Raw genomic sequence first — 17,063 nt, 5'->3', positions numbered from 1 at the left:
CATCCCCTAATTAATGTGCTTGAATCTCCTGGAAATATGGATCATTTCTTACTAACAAAGGGCAAAATTTTGAGGAGAACCTATGTGACTCATGCAGCAGATGTACTCTTTTGAAATGGCCAGGAGCAATTCACAATTCTTACACTGTTACATAGGTTTTATGTCTCTAGATGTATCACCTCTCTTGTTTTTAAGGTTGCTGGTCCTCACAGTTTGTCAGGAGAGAGGTTCCTTGGAACACTCCGCAGCTCACAGTGCTAAAACTAGCCAGCCCACTTGAGCTAACTCCTGGTTTTGCCTGATGTGGATTAGGAAGCATCCCTGTGAACTGCTCTACTGGTAGAGAAGCAGGGAAGGAAATTTTTTTGTGAAGAGGTCATGACAAATTCAGGAAAAGTAATATCTGGAAGCACTGACTGATGGCTGCAAAATTAATATCTCTCTACATTTTGTGACATTGCATTCTGGTTTTGAAAGACAGAGTTTCTGTGGTGACCCTTTGTGTCCTAAGAAAGGTACATGTTGTAAGTCTTACTAAGACAAACCATGCTGTTTATTAGAAATAAAAGAAATTACAGTAGAAACAAGTAAGACCTTATATAGGTGTAGGCTCCACACATACAACAAAATAGCATAAACACTTATTAATCTCACATCTCAGTAAACCTTAGCCACAACATTTCAGGGTACCTTCCTGGCTTCAGAGCAGTAAATGGAATTTTTGATAAAAACAGCACTTCAGACTTAGCCCAAAATTAATTTAAATTGTTTCACAGCTCACCTATGCTTTTTGCAAATAATGCCTATAATTTATGAATTGTATTGTCCTGTGCAGAGGAAACAGCATAATTCAGCTTCCTTCCCTATCCCTCTGTGTCTCTGACCTCCTGATCCTGCAGAAAAGGAATTCCTGAACTTCCCTGAACAGCAGCTGCAATTACCCCTGCTACTTACAGTAGCCACAAAACTAAGAGAATGCTATGGCAGTCCCAGTTTAACCCAAAATGGTAAATCAGGTCCTTGCAGCTAGGAGTACGACTGATTCAAAAATATTTTTTTAAAGCTGTAAAGGTCTTTTTAAAAGACTTGTCACTTTAAATATACCTGCTGAGTAACTTCTATGTACACTTTTCTTAGACTTCTGTTCCTTTAGAGTGTTTTCTGTTTGACTGTATTTAGCAGTAACAAGGTCAGCATGCAGGATCTGGATACATATATATACAAAGAATATATTAAGGATATTTACATAATAAAGGTTGTATTGGAGTTGGATGTGAATTCATATTTTTATATTGTTCAGCTTTGCTTTGACAGAAACTTAACTGAATTAAATTGAGCTACAGCAATATAAACTAGGCACCAGGAAGTAAAAAGAGAAATCTGCTTGTGTGTGTGTATATGTACAGCTTTGAATTAAAACCTGAGATTATTATTTCTTTTAATTGAGTAATTTCAGACTGCAAAAATCAACGTTTGCAACTTCAAACACAAAGCAAAAAAACCAACATCCTCAGTCTAGTCTCATCTAACCACATAGTGATTAAATATAGCATCAGCTAGACTTCAGGATGTGTCCACAATAACAGATTACTCAAAATGTTCTGCTGTTATTCCCTACCTAATATTATGCCTACAACAAAATGTGGAAGTTTAAAATATCTCTGTAATTATGGTAAACAGACAACAATCACTAAAATTGCAGAGTACTGTCTCCTGTTCCTAACCTAAAGGCTGTATATAGAAAGCTAAATTAAACAATTCTGCCCACCATGGGTAGTTAAATATGCTAGATTCCAGGTGCTAGTGAAGCATAGGGAAATAATATTTTGAGCGGCTTATAAACTCTAATCCAGCTTTTCATGAAGACTTTAAGATGATTTCTCATTCTGAACAATTAAGGTATATTTCCTTATTAACTGTGTTAAGAATTTTCACAGATATTTTAAAATGTAGGAGTTACAAGACGTATCAACACTATTTCCTCTTACTTTCTTACTTTGGAATTGGGATATTACTCAGTGTCTGAAAAACTTTATGCTGCACTCAAGCCAAATTCCTCTTTGAATTTAATAAAAAAAAGCAGCAGGTATCTTTAAGTGTGTCTCCGCCTGTGTTTTGAGGAAAACAGGACTTATTTCCAGGCATGGCTTCCACTCCTCAATGCCTGCAACCCTGCCAATGCCCTTCTGCTTACGTACAGCAGCCTTTGAGTGAGAACAGGAAGAGGCAAATCAAGGAAGCAGCTGTTCTCTGAATCACAATCCTCTCTGGATTTCTCTATAAAAAATTAATAGGAAGGTAATGCAGAGGAGAAGCATAATATTCCTTGAGGCCAATTCTGCAGCTGCTACCAAGAAGACTCACAAGCATGGTGGTAAAGATGGATGCAAGAATGTGCAAAGTTTTGTCTTCATGGATTGACAGTCTCTTGCATAACCTACAGGTCTGGATGTCTACAAATTCAGTCATCTGCACAAATAATCTATTAGAAGCTGCCTCAGTTTGGCTCCAGAGGTTTCCCTTCCATCTCTCCTTCAGTAAAGGGTTCCTAATATGAATTGAATGCAAATTTAACACATCAATAGCTGGAACAAAAATTCACTATGGATTTTTGTGCACAGTGATCAAAGAAAAACTCTCATTTATGAATAGCTTGGTAGCTATTCATATTTGTCTTATATAGGAATATATGGCCACACTCTATGTAACAGAGAAAATCTCAAGACTTGAGCATGCAACAGATTGTAAGAAGATTTACTGACATATACTCTGTATGGCTCTGTCTAGCCATTGATAGACATTATAAAAAAATATTAGACGAGGCTTTTATGTGGAGAGACAAATTCCTGGATGTTAAATGTGCAGATAGCATCCTGTTTGTGTTTTCTTGTCAAATTTTCAGCATTCTTTAATGAAATGGTAAACATGTGACTAAAGGCTAAGTCACAGAAATACTTATTCCTATGAAGAGCATGTAGCAGACACACAAGTCTGGTTCCTGGAAATCCTTGAGGTACATTACATAACCGCTGTACTGCAGAATTTTCCCAACACTTTCTTAAGAGGCTCCGCTTTCAGTATTTTCAAAATTTGTATTTAAGAATCACTTCTGTCTTAGCTATTCAAATACAAGCCCATTCACCAGTCTACTTGCTTCCCTGTCTAAGTGAGCATGTGGAGGCCAAAATCTAACATCAACAGCTGTCAACAGTTTTCTGTCAAGACACCTATAAAAAATGTATAGACTTGAAAAATCATTCTTTTGCAAATTAAGGAAAATCTGTCCTATTTCATTTTAGAAGAGACCAACTCGTACTGTATTCTTCTGGAGGCAGATTGTTTGTTTCTTAATTACTTCAGATGTTTGTTCTATGAAGAGGGCTGTAAGATACACAGAATTTCAGAGTAAACTTTCTTTTGTCTATCATCTCATGGATGAGCTAGACCATTTCTGTACCAGATACTCTCAGGGTATTTGTAAAATAGCAAAAAATCTGAGCCATATGTTCTCCAATGCTCAAAAACAGGACTGAACTGAAATCTACAAAAATGGCTCAAGTTTTCTGGCTGAGACCTGACCTTCTATTCATGCTTTACTTGGAATTTTATGAGAAATTAGAGGTAGCCAGTAAGAACTAAGATTGCAAAATGAATGTAAGCACTCCTACATTATCAGTTATAAATGACTGTGCTTTTACGTCTTCCTCCAGTAAATTTTATCAAAAAATTGAAAAACACATTCATTCACAACTGGTCAATTCCCATTTAAATTCCCAAAAGCCTTTCAGGCTTAATTCCTTTTCTTGGCTGCCATTTCCTGTGTGCTGTTTTGAGAAAAAAAAAAAAAAGCAAAAAAAAAAAATTGAGAAATTGTCTTCATGATCCTCCTAAAAATTAGAAACTCAGTCTTTGTATCATTTATGTATAAAATCAGATGCAGACTCACTAAGACTAAGGGATATTAATGATCCTGAGCAATGCCATGTGCTTTCAGAATATAGCTATGTGGTTCTGAAGTTTTACTTCCACACTTCTTTCCTATTTAACTCAAGATTTATTTTTTTTTTTATGGTCGAATACATTTTTATTAAAGGAATCCAGGAACTCGTTTCAGTGGGTCAACATGAAAAGAACTTCATGTAAACAAAGCACATGAGCAAGTTAGTGAACAATGGCATTTAGTATAACAAATCTCTGACACTTAACTTAGCAGCCTCTTTGGTAAAGCTACATTAGTTGTGCCTTCTTGCAAAATCTTTACATATCTTCAATGAAATAATAAATGCATATGACACAGAAATAGTTACATTGCAGAATACTTGTTGTTTTAAGCATACAGAACAGGCTTTTTACATATTGAGGACAAAGTTTGACATATTTTAGATTTACAGTGTCTGACATGAAACCAGAAAAAGGTGACCACAATTTACTTTCAGCATGCTTATGGACAGACTGTAAAATACATAAGCCTCATTACATGGAGGAAGTGCCACATTCCACCATGACTCAGTGGAGCATCTCCCTTATGAGGAAAGACTGAGGGAGCTGGGTCTCTATAGTTTGGAGAAGAGGAAACTGAGGGGTGACCTTATTAGTGTATATAAATATATAAAGGGGGAGTGTCACGAGGATGGAGCCAGGCTCTACTCAGTGGCAAACAATGATAGGACAAGGGGTAATGGGTACAAACTGGAACATAAGAGGTTCCACTTAAACTTGAGAAGAAACTTCTTCTCGGTGAGGGTGACGGAACACTGGAACAGGCTGCCCAGGGAGGTTGTGGAGTCTCCTTCCCTGGAGACATTCAAAACTCGCCTGGACACATTCCTGTGTAACATTATCTAGGTGTTCCTGCTCCGGCAGGGGGATTGGACTAGATGATCTTTTGAGGTCCCTTCCAATCTCTAGCATACTGTGATACTGTGATACTCTGATATGTCGAGGAAGCTGAAATTAGATATTTGTTACCTTGTTGCTTATGGTCATTGAAAGTCACCATGGGCCTTTGGAAACCTTTACTCAGGCTCATTGTGTTTATAAGCATGGACGTTAATAAATTTCATAACGTAGAAGATGGTGAGAAACCAAGTGTCTCTGTTCTGACATTATTAAAGTTGAATTTCAAATTCCCATTCTGGTATTTTTTTTTACCATGTATTTTACATGCAGTACTAATATGAGTAGAAAAAAGCCTTTCCTACATGTTTAGCTGGTGACCTTAGATGACATTACATTTCAGTGTAAAAACAGTCCTAGTTAATTAAAACATTTATTTCCTTGATTAAACATGTCACAAATACATGACTTTCATCTTCATTGGAACTTAGGATGCTAAATGGAAAATTCACTTTTGAAATTCACTTCTGAAAAGTATCTTAAATGCCTGACTTGGATATTTTTTGAAAATCATCATTTGTTAGTTTTAGCATTAAAAAAAAATGAAGTACCCAATCCTGTAATATTTCATCAAGTTCTGACTAACAGAATCAGAAATGTTCTAAAATGTACAATTACAAACAGGCATAAACTTTGAGACATTTTTGTGGTTTCAGAGAAAACTGACTTGAGTACATATGTCTGGAAAGTCCCACCAAAATGCCACTTCTGTATTTTCAGGAAATTAAGCAAAAGGCCCTACTGCAATTTTTCTATTGTCCTTTGTTTGTTTATTTTAAGCCACAAAATAAGCAGAGATTTGTGATCATAGGTGCAGTATTTAGACCAAAAGACATTGTTTGAAGATAAAAGGGTTGTTATATGAACCAACTGTTCTTAAAATCTTTGAGACCAATTGTAATGGCCTTATATTCTGTGAGACTGTGAGCAGTGGGGGAGTTTCAAAGCTTTGCAGCTGTGGAACCAAGCCACAATCACAGTCATTCTCCGAAGTACTTTGTTTTTACTTCCCATTTCTGGAATTACCCACAGAGATTACTTGACAGATGAAAAGTAGCAGGATATGCCAGAAGATGCCTCTGGATTACTCTGAAGAGTCTTGATAAAAAAGGTGACTGGAAGAGTAGCATCCTGAGTTAGATTGCTGTTCTTAAGCATGAGAGCAGCTACACTAGATCCGAAGGTCCATGTAGTCCCACATCCTGTCTCCAGCACTAGTCAACAGCAAGAACCTACAGAATAATGTCAGAACAGGATACTGTCGGCGTTCCCTGGTATTTGAAAGATCCTGATAATCAGCAGCTGGTAATTCACAAATTTCTTTACATAAGAACAGAAGAACCTAGGGCTTGTCTAGCCCCATATTCTATCTCCAAATATGTCCATAAATAGATGCATGAAACCCAGTAAAAACAGATCAAACGTATACTTTCTAGTACTCCTTGAGCCCCTCGATTCTTTCAGATTGGAAGGCTTCCTAACCCTGATACCATTTGTTCAGTGATCCACCAACAGATCTCTGTCCCCATTAGCCAACATTTCTCTGAAATTCTGTAAACTTCCAGCATCCTCAGCATCCTCAGCGTCCTTTGGTAAAAAGTTCCACAGATCCACTATACATTCTGTTTTGAACTCGGGTGCTAATACCCTCATTTGGTGGCCAGTATTTTCTACATTTGATAGATACTGTAAACAGTTGGTCCTTGTTAATAAATGTTGGAAGGTTTAAAATTACAGTCAGATGGATTCTGATTTAGCTCTGAATCCCATTTTCCCTTTCCAAAAGACAAATGGCTCCATCAGGTCTTCTTTCTGCGTTGACAGAAAGGACAGTCTCTTTCATTTCTTAGAGAAGGTTTTACAGATGAAAGGCTCCTCCAGTACCCTCAGAGTTTTTGGATTTCAGCAGCACTTTCTGTCTAGTGAGTAATGACTCTTCTTCTAATCCTGAGAAAACAGATCTGGAAGACATGGAAACAAGACTTGGTAATCATACTGATATTAGACAGTTAGAGACTCACCACTGCCAGACTGAACTCTGATCATTCAGGATACTTTGACTTTGTCCTAGCCGACCCCTCAGCAGCATGTGAGGTTTTAGATCAGCCCTAAGGTGCGCAACTGGTGATTATGATGGAGGGATAAAGTGCTAAATAGAAAGTATCCATTTCATATATGAGGGGAGATTTAGATTAGATATTAGGAGTAAGTTTTTTTCTATGAGGGTGGTGAGACATTGGAACAGGTTGTTCAGAGAAGTTGTGGATGTCCCATCCCTGTTAGTGTTCAAGGTGAGGTTGGAGGGGACTTTGAGCAACCTGGTCTAGCGGAAGGTGTTTCTGCTCATGGCAGGGGGGTTGGAATTAGATGATTTTTAAGGTCTCTTCCAACCAAACCATTCTACAATTCTATGATTGCTGTGCAATCTTTGCTACTTTGTGGTGAGGAAAATGAGAGTTCTGTAGGACTAACAGAAAAGGGAAGGAAATGACAGTATTCTTCATACTGGCCTAAGAAGCACCACTTTAGATCTGTCATGTTTTTCCCACTGAATGATGTGCTTACATACTTTGTACTGTCACATCACATAGAATCACAGACTCACAGAATCATAGAATAGTTAGGGTTGGAAAGGAACTTAAGATCATCTAGTTCCAACCCCCCTGCCATGGGCAGGGACACCTCACACTAAAACATCTCACCCAAGGCTCTGTCCAACCTGGCCTTCAACACCACCATGGGGGTGGAGCATACACAACTTCCCTGGGCAACCCATTCCAGTGCCTCACCACCCTAACAGGAAAGAATTTCTTCCTTATATCCAATCTAAACTTCCCCTGTTTAAGTTTTACCCCGTTACCCCCTGTCCTATCAATACAGTCCCTCATGAAGAGTCCCTCCCCAGCATCCCTATAGGCCCCCTTCAGATACTGGAAGGCTGCTATGAGGTCTCCATGCAGCCTTCTCTTCTCCAGGCTGATCAGCCCCAACTTTCTCAGCCTATCTTCATACAGGAGGTGCTCCAGTCCCCTGATCATCCTCGTGGCCCTCCTCTGGACTTGTTCCAACAGTTCCATGTCCTTTTTATGTTGAGGACACCAGAACTGCACACAATACTGCAGGTGAGGTCTCACAAGAGCAGAGTAGAGGGGCAGGATCACCTCCTTCGACCTGCTGGTCACACTCCTTTTGATGCAGCCCAGGATATGGTTGGCTTTCTGGCCTGTGAGCGCACACTGAAGCTGGCTCATGTTCATTTTCTCGTCAACCAACACCCCCAAGTCCTTCTCCACAGGGCTGCTCTGAATCTCTTCTCTGCCCAACCTATAGCTGTGCCTGGGATTGCTCCGACCCAGGTGTAGGACCTTGCACTTGGCATGGTTAAACCTCATGAGGTTTAACCACATCAGCCCACCTCACAAGCGTGTCAAGGTCCCTCTGGATGGCATTCCTTCCCTCCAGGGTATCAACCGAACCACACAGCTTGGTGTCATCGGCAAACTTGCTGAGGGTGCACTCAATCCCACTGTCCATGTCAGCCACAAAGATGTTGAACAAGACCGGTCCCAACACCGATCCCTGAGAGACACCACTCGTTACTGGTCTCCAGCTGGACACTGAGCCATTGACAACAACTCTTTGCATGCAGCCCTCCAGCCAGTTCTGTATCCACCCAGTGGTCCATCCATCAAATTGATGTCTCTCCAATTTAGAGACAAGGATGTCGTGTGGGACAGTTTGCACAAGTCCAGGTCGATGACATCAACTGCTCTACTCCTGTCCGTCAGTTCTGTAGCCCCATCATAGAAGGTCACCAAATTGGTCAGGCAGGATTTCCCCTTAGTGAAGCCATGCTGGCTGTCACCAAGCACCTTGTTGTTTTTCATGTGCCTTAGCATGCCTTCCAGGAGAGCCTGCTCCAAGCTTTTGCCAAGCACAGAGGTGAGACTGACTGGTCTGAAATTCCCCAGGTCATCCATTTTCCCCTTCTTGAAAATGGGGGTTATATTTCCCTTTTTCCAGTCATCGGGAACTTCACCTGACTGCCATGATTTCTCAAATATGATGGCCAGCGGCTTAGCAACTTCATTTGCCAGCTCCTTCAGGACCCGCGGATGGATTTCATCAGGTCCCATGGACTTGTGTACGTTCGGGGTCTTGAGATGGTCTCAAACCACATTCTCTCCTACAGTGGGCCCAAGGTCTTCATTCTCACAGTCCCTGTATCTGCCTTCCAAGACTTGTGTGGTGTGGTCAGAGCCTTTGCCAGTGAAGACCGAGGCAAAGAAGTTATTCAGAACTTCAGCCTTCTTCAAATCCAGGGTAGCCAGTTCTCCTGATAGCTTCCGGAGAGGGCCCATGTTGTCCCTACTCTTTCTTTTATTCGCAACGCACCCATAGAATCCCTTTCTGTTATCTTTCACATCCCTAAGCAAGTTTAATTCTAACTGAGCCTTAGATCTCCTAACCTGGTCCCTAGCTTCCTGGACAGCATTCCCGTATTCTTCCCAGGCTGCCTGTCCTTGCTTCCACCTTTTATAAGCCTCTTTTTTCCCTCAAACTTTCCTCAGGAGCTCCTTATCCATCCAAGGAGGTCTCCTGGCCCTCCTGCTGCACTTCCTTCTAGCTGGGATGCAACACTCCTGAGCTTGTAGCAGGTGATCCTTGAATATCAGCCAACAGTCTTGGGCCCTCCCTGCCCTCTAATGCTATATCCCATGGAACCTTCCGAAGCAGGTTCCTGAAGAGGCCAAAGTCTGCTCTTTTGAAGTCCAGGGCAGTGAGCTTGCTGCACACTCTTCTCACTGTGCTGAGGATCTTGAACTAAACCATCTCATGATCGCTGCATCCAAGACTGCCTTGGAGCATCACATTTCCAACCAGCCCTTCCCTGTTGATGAGCAAAAGGTCAAGCACGGCACCTCTCCTTGTCAGCTCCTCTATTACTTGCAGAAGGAAGTTGTCGTCTACACAATCGAGGAACCTCCTGGATTGCTTGTGCCGGGCCATTCTATCCCTTCAACAGATGTCAGGGGGGTTGAAGTCCCCCATGAGAACAAGGGCCTGCAAGCGTGAGGTTGTTGCTATCTGTCTATAGAGTGCATCCACAGAGTCCTCCTGATCAGGCGGTCTGTAACAGATCCCCACAGCAGTGTCCCCCATCGCTATTCTCCCTTTGACCCTGACCCACAAACTCTCTGTTGACTGCTCACCTGTTCCCAGACAGAGTTCCATACTCTCCCGCCTACCACTGACACAAAAAGCAATTCCCCCACCCCATCTGCTGGGCCTGTCTTTTCTAAAGAGTCTATGCACATTGTTGAATGTCCAGAAGCACTTAATGATGCTGTTCCTTTGTTCAGCTGCTTCTTTGGTGTTGTGAAAGCATCTGCCTTCTGATGCTTTTTCATATTAATTACATTTTCATATTAATTCATATTACACTCAGTTCTTGCTTTCTGACTTCAGGAAAAGGAGCACAATGGGTTACTTCACTAAAGGTATATGGTTGTACTGAGGAGGCATTTTTGTAAGGTTTTAATCCTGAAAAATGCAAACAGTGTAGAGAATTTACAGCAGAACCATCCTATCCTACTCTACCCTGCTACTCCCACATACAGCACAGTCTTGTGTGCGGTGTCATGTCCTCACCTCACATAAGCCTCCAATCTGATGAGCTATGACAGCTGAACTTGCACACACTATTATGCTTTGCTGAAATATTAGGGTCTGTTGTGCATAGTGACATGCAGATAAACTCTTAATTAGCTGCTGTTTATGAGTGTCTGCTTTTACAGTAGATCCTAATTGATCAGCCTCTGCCTATACTATGCCTCTATATGCCAAATATGGATTATATTACAACTGCTATCCTCTTGTGTATGCATACACAAAGGATGATTAACTGTGAAGCCTTCTGTGAGACATTTCATATGGAAAATTATTTACAAAATACATCAGGTTGTACCAGACAGCTGCCTAAATTCTGGAATTAATACCTGCTAAGCAGTTAGATGCCAAGATTGTTATTCACAGTTACGTTGTAACTGTAGCCAGACCACTAAAGCAAAAAAACTATTTGGCAAGTAGTATTTTTCTGATCCACAGTTGCACTAGTACTAAATGGTATGCCAGCCTAACGCAAGCATGTTATTATGCTTTTTCCTCACTTTACCAATCTCTGTGGTCTACCGTGACCTCACTCAAAATTTCAGATGTCTGTTTCTAATTGGACACTTCCTTTTGTGATAATAAAGATGATTCATATAGTTTCCTACACATTATATAGTTTTTTTTCAGAACACACTGACACTTTTGCTCCAAGGCCACTGAGTGCTGTTCCATAATTACATACGGTTTTCTCAAAAGGGAGTTGGGAAAGGCTGTGCTTTCCTGAGTGCTGAAAATAACATGATATCTAAAGAGATCTATGTGAAAAAAAGATATATATATATAAATTTGTTCTTTTTGCAGTGGAATCAGTGAAAGTATTTCTGACACAATTCCTTTTATGACAGTACGTAATATTCTACTGTGTCCTCACTCTTCTAAAGAAACGTGAGTTTCTTTTAGAACACATTCTTCTGTAAAGATGCTGAATTAAATCAGGCTGTACTTAGAAGCTCCTGGTGGTAGAGGTACCCATTACATTCTGTCTTTGAGCAGCAGAGAACACAGCAGGAATCTGTGCTTCTGCTGGAGTCCCTTGTTGCTCCCACAATAAAATCAGCAGTGACTGTGCTGAGTGGATGTGACTTTTACTTTTTATTTACACTGCATTGTTTTTATTTACACTTGTATTTAAGTTTCTCTCTGCTTTAAAATTCTCTGCCATAGGTCATAATTTATGTTTCCCCACCCTGTCTTTTCATTTGCAGCCCAGTCATAGTAAAGCTTGTGAAAGGGAACCCTGTAGAGACAAATGATAGAGAAACAGTGAGGGCTGTTTCACTAGAAGGGAATTTTTCCCTCTTCAAATACCAAAATTCTTTGTGAAACTAATGGGTGGCTTTATCTCTACAATTTAACAAACTCACTGAACTCCTGTTTCCCTGCCACTTGAGCTACTACGTAACATTTTCTTCTTACTCAAGGAAAGGCTGTGCCTCCAGTCCTTTCTAATTAATATAGAGTCTATGGAAAGAAGGGCAAGAGGGCATGGGGTGTTTCTTACTGCTTGCTGGTGGCACCTAAGGGGGTGCTTTAAGCAACATAATTTTTCTTCTGATCAGGCAAAAGATTCAGTAGTAAAACCACAATGTACTTTTGAGAGCCCTTAGATCAGGACAAGCTTCCTGCCAATGGGACACATGCAAGAGCCCATGCTGAGCTTGCCCAGGGAATGTAGAAGTTCCCATGTTCAGGGTGAGTTCTAGAAAATGGACCTTACAGTTATGGAGAGACCAGTGAGATATTTTCCCACTGACCATAACTGTTTACAGTATCCCAAATTCTCTTAGACTATAAGATAAGGATTGTGAAACACAGGGGCAGACCCATTGATGCGGTTCCCCTCGGAGCGGGAAGGAAAAGTGAGCAGGAGGTATGAAACCACCTACGGTTTGCAGGGTTAGCATTCAAATACTGCTTAAATAGTTGACACCATTGCAATTAATTCTTATAAGCTATAACTTCAGATTGGGATCCATGTGGCACAGAGGCAGTGTTGGCAGTCTTTTCCTTAGAATTCAATTTGGCACAGGAGTGCAGGATGGAGGATGGAGGGGCTGTGGGACCCAACTGGCTGGTAACACAACACAGGTGAGATGTGCTGTGAACAGCTTCGTATTCGTCCTCCAGGTTGTCTCATTGTTCTGGTGCTTTATCACAGCTGCGTGGGATGTGTTTTTCCCTGCTATGAGAAATAAATTTATCTCGCAGTACTCCTGTTACTCAAATGGGGTGAGGCATACATGTTTAATATCAGTGCTGGCATTTTTGGAAAGCTTTCTAGATTATGTTTCCTGCTGTGTTCAGAATTCTCATCTGCTCAATAAAACAGTTTCCACCCCGTTCACCCCCCCTTCCAGGCAATCACAATTGCCAATTTTCAAATCAAAATACTCTAGCTCTTTTGAGCTTCTTCCTCTTAGAAAAAGCATATCTAGTGCCAGTACTAATAATTAGAGTTAGTGCCAAGTTTCTGCTTGGTTCAGTCACACATTTTAATGAAACTTTCAGAACTGAGTAAAGCATTAATTCTTTTGTGAATTATTCAAGAATTATAAAGCAGTAATTGGCTACTGTATCTTGTGACAGATAGCCTCCACCTCCACTAAGCCACAAGTATTCAGACTCAGGTTGTTCATAGAATCATAGAATAGTTAGGGTTGGAAAGGACCTTAAGATCATCTAGTTCCAACCCCCCTGAAATGGGCAGGGACACCTCACACTAAACCATGCCACCCAAGGCTTCATCCAACCTGGCCTTGAAGTCCGCCAGGGATGGAGCATTCAAAAATGCATTGTTGTACAGATTTTTTTTTTTCAGGTAGGCCAATAGCTGACATCTCCACTTATGGGCAAGAGCATTTTAATCCAGATAAGGATTAAACATCCAGCTGATGTTTACATGAATTTTACCAGCAAATTCAACAAAAGCAAGGTTAGCTCTTAAACTGTTGGAAATCTAAGCAGCACTTTTACTATCCAGATTTTAATCACTTCTGTGTTATTGGTTACAGATAAGTTCAAGTCCATGAAAGGACAAGTATCTCTCACTTAGCCCTCTAAGAAAGGTGCTTGTATACAAACTGCAATTTACACCTCCTTACCTCAATAAAAACAATACGCATAGCTCTGATCAGTGCAGGGAACTATGCTGTGCTGCAGAGCAGTCTAACCAATTGCCAGTTATTAGTTTCCAAATCAAAGCTGTTTATTAGACATTCAAGAACAAATCTATGGACATGCAAAAGTCTAATTTTTAAATGAACCTTAATAACTTAGATATAGCTCTGCTTACTAGGTAAGAAAACCCCATGCCATGAAAACTTGAAGTAACAAATGTGTTCCCAGGCTGAAAGTTCTAAGTTTGCAGGAAAATTTAAATATTGTCTATAATTTCATATAAAGTGGTTAAAGTATTACCATTATAGTTCTGAATATTTGCCCTTCTTGCATAAGTGCAATGACAGTCAAACCTATACTGCTCAGAATAATCAAATTGTATTGTGATGACACAGAGAATAAATATTGCAAAGAAAATCATATAATTTCTTTCATTAATTCTGCATGGCATATTCTCTGGCTAAGTATAATAATGTCAGTGAAACACAGAACAGCTTGTATTGCACATATTTCACTTTAAATGAACCAAAACCTGATAATCTAATTAACAATTATCTTGATATAAAAGACCTTCACTACATTTTAGTATGTTAAAAAATACAATAAAGATTTCCTAAGTTTTAAATCCATATTTCATGCAGCAAGCAGGGAATAACTCTGCTTGTGTGACATACTATTATCCTGGAACTTCTGCTTCCTAGCAAAGATCAGTCAGATTGGTTGTACTGGTGACTGAAGTGTTGCAAATGTAGGGAGCCATATGCGGATTGGCTATCTGTGCATATTTAGCGGTTCTCACATTAACTTATGCGTGTGTTTCTGTGCACACATGCATGCACACATATGTATGCACAATCGAAGATGGAGAGGAATGTTATAAGTAACTTGTAAATAAGTAACTTGATAGGCCACCTGAATGCAAAGGGAATGTTACCTTAAGGGCAGTGCAAAAGCTTTATCTATAGCTTTGCTGTAGTGGAAGCAGCTGTGTTGACTGTGTATTTTTTACAGTGAGGATAGCAATGTTCACATAATCTCCCTTAAGGTAGATTTAGAGAAGCTCATTCAAGCTCATTGAAGGAGTTTGTGTGCTGTAGAGAGTTTATGCTCACTGTTAACATGAATTAGCTTTTTTTCTTAGCGCTGAGGAAAAGAGAATCAATGTAATTATACCAAGTTTGAAGTAACAGCACTCTCCACTTAGGCACAGGTAATAAAATGCTGAAGGTAGCACAGTTACCAAAGGTTTCAGGAAGTGCTTAATTTTGGTTAAAGGCTGGAAAATGATTTTATGAATGAATTCAAAAAATTTCAGGCCAGTAATATATTGAAAAAAAAAAACCAAAAAAAAAAACCAAAACAACAAACCAAACCAAAAGCCATTTCAGAGGTTCATAGTAAAACCAGTCATATTTTATAACTGAACACAAATATATTGCCAGCTATTGCACGACCAGTGATATAGTTCTGAAATGGAACTTTGGTTCAAAGCAACATGACTGATAATGAAGCTGCAAAATAAGTAACAGTAAAAAACCCCTTTGTGTGTGAATTTGTATGTTTTATCCCATAGAGCACGTAATATAAGCAGAATAATACTTGCCTTAGCTTTTCTTCTTGAAGTCTTGTTTGCCATTCATTTTTCTCTTGAGTAATGATTTACACTTGAGCTAACTGAATGCAGAGAGTGTAAAATAACATCTCCACATTTAGGAGCATTTTATACCCAGTCTAGGCTGGCATTTGTGGAATTGCTGTGCAAGAAGAACAATGAGTGAAGCTCTTCAACTGTAAAAATGGATGATTCAGCAAACTGTTACTTATATGAGTCATCCTTACACTGCTGAGCAGATTTTTGATCTTGATCACTCTACACCATCCTGAGAAAGCATCTTGAAGAAAAGCTGTAAGAGAAGTAACTCCCACCCATTGAACCCTGACTTTGCAGGCAAAGAGCACATTTTACCTACAGTCAGATGGTCTGGATCCAGCTGGCAAGTTATGAACTGGCTGTGTTCAAAATCAGACTTGTGTTGCTGCAATATCCATATTTTCAGGTTTCTTGCTCTTGTACGTGAACCCAGTATTGGCAAATTAATCTGCAGCACAGAATGGTTTTGTTTAACAAATCACTAATCTATCACTGGGACAAAGCCCATTTCTATCAACCAACTTGAGCAGTTAGTCTGGTGACCTTGTTTTGCATGGAAATACTAAGTGAAGGACTTCTTATGCATTTCATATAGCATGAAAGGACAGGAAAGTGAGAAGATGGAGTTCAGAAAATAGTTTAAATGCTTTTTAGGGTCAGATTTATCTGCTGACTCCTGACAATTTAACTTTTTAGTTACAGAAAAGCTTTATTGCCCTTTTGGAAAGATATTTTCTGGCATGAACTCCATGTAAATTGAATTCTCAACATCAGTTGTTGCTTTCATATGACCAAAACCTATCAGTTGAAATTGTGGCTTTTATTCTCAGGTAGATGTTTTCTATGCAGGTCATAAAAAGTTCAGTCCTAAAAGAGAAAGTTGTCAAAAGTTGTGTCCAATTACAAAGCAGTAATTTAGGTGAGCATGGCTGCGTGGCCAGGTTGTAAGGCGAGATGATGCAAGGACTGGGTAACTGAGTTCACCACAGAAATGGCATTTTTTAAAAAAGTAAGCCTAATTTCCCGAGGTTGGTTATTTCTCTATTTGTAGGGTTATTTATCCTAGTAAAGAGCACTGCTCAGTCTAGGAGTCATTGATTTCTTATCTACCCTATTTACATAATTGGCAATGACCTGCATGTGCAAAGTAGCAAAGAATTCATTCACTTTTCTGTGTTGAGAGACGTCTGCCAGAACTGTATGTTGTCTTTAAAACTGGAGGTACTTTCTGATTAAAAAATACTTTACTTGGCAAATTCCAGTCTTAATCCTACAAGCATACATACCGAATGTGGAAACCTTCTAAATGCTCTGACATTTCATTTATATGCCAGAACTAAAGGTGAAAAAGGTCACCCATTTTGCTGGAACTCATCAGATAGACTACTCCTCCATGTCATACATCAGCTTGCAAGTATGTCTATACTCATGAATGGGTAATTACTGGGGGAGCAACAGATGCAGTCCAGCCAGTTTTGACCCCCACAAAAATGCTTTCTTTTTGTGCCTATGATGAATGCCACATCAGAAAGGTTTCTTCTTTTTCTTTATTGTTGGCATCCTATTTCTTACCTAGATGAGTACATATTGCACATATCTAGATGAGTACATATATGTACATATTGTACATATGAGTACATATGAGTACATATTGCACATAAACTTACAAAAAATCTGTTGTCTTACTACCTAAATAATAGTTTAGAATAGTCATTAGGCTGAGTCC

Source organism: Pezoporus wallicus, unplaced genomic scaffold (assembly GCF_028554395.1).
Source record: "Pezoporus wallicus isolate ANWC-B61680 ecotype Strahan unplaced genomic scaffold, APGP_CSIRO_Pwel_v1 contig_5418, whole genome shotgun sequence".
Classification (NCBI taxonomy): Eukaryota; Metazoa; Chordata; class Aves; order Psittaciformes; family Psittacidae; genus Pezoporus; species Pezoporus wallicus.
The sequence above is the reverse complement of the archived record's forward strand: the minus strand, read 5'-3'. Positions refer to the sequence as shown.